The sequence below is a fragment of the Pleurodeles waltl genome, chromosome 1_2, assembly GCF_031143425.1.
Source record: "Pleurodeles waltl isolate 20211129_DDA chromosome 1_2, aPleWal1.hap1.20221129, whole genome shotgun sequence".
NCBI classification, from domain to species: Eukaryota; Metazoa; Chordata; class Amphibia; order Caudata; family Salamandridae; genus Pleurodeles; species Pleurodeles waltl.
This window is the reverse complement of record NC_090437.1, coordinates 676,462,876-676,465,779: the sequence shown is the minus strand read 5'-3', so window position 1 is coordinate 676,465,779 and position 2,904 is coordinate 676,462,876. Positions and strand designations below refer to the sequence as shown.

General features: G+C 42.7%; 1 long non-coding RNA gene across 1 annotated transcript; it reads right to left on the bottom strand.

Annotated features, from left to right (window-relative positions):
* Positions 1 to 783: 783 nt before the first annotated feature.
* LOC138303068 (uncharacterized) lies at positions 784 to 2,082 on the bottom strand. Its single transcript, XR_011205401.1, has 4 exons — positions 1,967 to 2,082; positions 1,578 to 1,672; positions 1,366 to 1,449; positions 784 to 1,001 (listed from the first exon to the last, which is right to left on the bottom strand). It is a non-coding gene; the product is annotated as an uncharacterized lncRNA (long non-coding RNA).
* Positions 2,083 to 2,904: the final 822 nt, after the last annotated feature.

The following is a 2,904-nucleotide window of genomic DNA, read 5'->3' as shown; positions in this document are numbered from 1 at the left end:
CGGAAAAGATGGGAGGACATTCGCCGCTGGAGCAAGAAGACGGCGGAGGCTCAGCTGGGGATGGCCTCCCAACGTGGGAGGGGTGCCCGTCGCACGATGACCCACCTGATGTTCAGGATCGTGGCGGTGGCGTACCCGGAGTTGGATGGGCGCTTGAGGGCATCACAGCAGCCACAAGGGGGTGAGTACACTCGCATTCTGCTGATTTTGCGCGCAGTGGAGGTGTCTGGGTGTGGGAGGTGGGCTGTGGGTTTCCCTAGGCCAGGGGGAGTTTAGTAGGCAAGGTCCCTCCATAAGGCAGGCCATGTGGCACCCCACCCCACCTCTGTAGAGTGCCAAGTACACCTAGTCATGCCCCGTGTCATCCATGTGTGCACATGTCGTCCATAGCCTTGTAGGCCATTTCCCAGGAATTAAACAGTGGAGCCCAAGAGCGCAGCGTAGTGCAGGGGGCTTCTGTGTCTGTCGTGTCAGCCAACGGTAGCGGTAATGCATGCACTCAACATGTCTTTCTTCTGTCATCCCCCCCCTTTTTGTGGTCTCCCTGTTCTTGTGTGCATTAGCATCATCAGGCGGAAGAGCAGTGGCACCGGAGCACGAGGGGGCTGCATCCCACATGGCCATGGAGGGCCACACTACGGAATCGGACTTCACCAGTGGGATGGAGGACGAGGGGAGCTCCACGGCGGGGACAGGAGCTGAAACCAGTGACACGGACTCAGATACAAAGTGCGGCACACCTCATAAACACTTATTTGTATACAAACAAGAACACACAGTACGTGATTTTGAAAAAACACAAAATTCCACTTTTAATAAACATTGAAAGAGTCCATTCCTATTTGAAGATTTTGAATAGTCTTCTCATATGTTTGAGCGCATCTCCAATAATAGTACAGCTCATGCCATGTTTGAAAACACTTGCATTATGGTACAACTCAAGCCAACACGTGTTTCGTCACGGGAAATCCTCGTTCAAATCCCCAACGACTTCTTCAGGGCTAAAATTGAAAATGTATTCATTGAGTTAAAAACCAAAATACTAGAACTTTGTACTTGAAAAAATGAAAGTTGAGTAAAGAACTCTAATTTAGACCCAAGAAAAAATGTATATATTAACCGAAGTATTTACCAAAAAAGTGTCCCTTGAATTGAAAAATCACCCAAAAGCGTGGAATAGGACCAACAGAGGAAGAGAAAGTAAGTTCATCTAACAATAAACACCAAAGCAAAACCTTAAGAGACAGCCTCTATATTTAACGGATAAACCAATCTCGGTTGTGCTAACCAAAAACTTAAAAACCCATGCAATAAATACACCCCTGTGCCGATCAACATGCTATTAATGATTAGAAATCCAACCACCTAATTTAAACGAAAGTCCAACTGCATATGTCTTCATCAGTGTTCATTGAATTCGATCTGATAGGCAACATGTGGACTGAGCTCCTATATACAAGACATGAACACGTGAAAGGAGAAAAAGTATAAGCAACGTCAGTGATATTAAGTATTGTGGTATAATGTTCAAAGGCTATTCAACGTCACATAGGTCAACAGTACCGTACTACAATTACCTTGTTACAGAGGCCATATCCTTACAGGCACGAAGAGTAAACGACCCATACGTCAGTGAATCTCAGGTACACCATCAATTTTCAACAATCCAGATCTGGCATGAAAAACCAAGCAGAACCAACATATTTAATAAGCAAATCAATGCCCAATGTTATGGCCACAAAGTTAAAGAAAACCAGTGGATCAAAGCTACAACTATATTTAGAAACCAGGTCAAAAAAAAAAAAAAACAAGAAGTATCTTGTAACTATTTTCAAAAATTAACATGACCTGGCGACTAAAAGGCTGCTGAGGATAAACCTCAGTCGCGGAAAACCATGACCGAGTTACCGAGTTACCTGTTACAACACAAAAATATACACTCAAGACCCATAAGCCCAACACTCACCGTATTGCCGATCAAATATCTGTGAAATCTAATATCGGGGAGTGAGGGGACGCGAGTACGCGACTCCCGTATTCCGTGTCTGTAAACCGGAAGTCAAGAGGACGGCCGATTTAAAGGCTAGCGTGCAATACAATAAAAATCGAAAATGGACTAAGAAAAGTCCCGGTAGCAGACCCCAAGCGATCCAATAAAGCTGGAAAACAGACTCACATTGGTTACAGGTGTCAATATTACTCCAAACTATAGTTGAATGAAGCACCATTATTTTCAGGCTGCTAACGTGCAATGAAATGAATCTCGAAAACAGGACTATAAATAATCCCGGTAGTATACCCACAAGCGATACCATAAAAAACAGACTACCTTTAATTACAGATGTTGATAACACTCCGAACTGTAGTTACGTGAAGCACCATTATTCACGGGCTGTGCTGACATTATTTAAGCAGCAATAACATTCAATGATGCCACAGTACAAGGAACAGATAACATTTAGAAACAGATACCCTTTACCACAGACCATGTACAAACAAGAAGGAAAATACATCGGTATTGCAGAAACCCTCACAGTTACGAACTATGATTGAAAAATAAACAAGAACCATTGTCTATTTATCACAGATGTACAAAACTAGTTTAAAGGATATCAAAATATCCGACCCATAAAAGTTAAAGACCAAATTAACAAATAAATACCCTGATGACACTGTTGAAGGATTCTCATTCTTAACTCAATGTTGAGCCCACATTAGATATGGTTAACAAATTTACGTCACAAATAAGATATATTTTAGAAAACAAAGCAACTGGCACATGGCTTTTACAATATCATAAATATACAGGATACATCATCAGTCAACAAGAAAGAATTCCAACTCTCTATCTGAGTTGAGACCTGATTCCACGGCCCTCAATCTCATGATCCAGAGTGCCTCTCT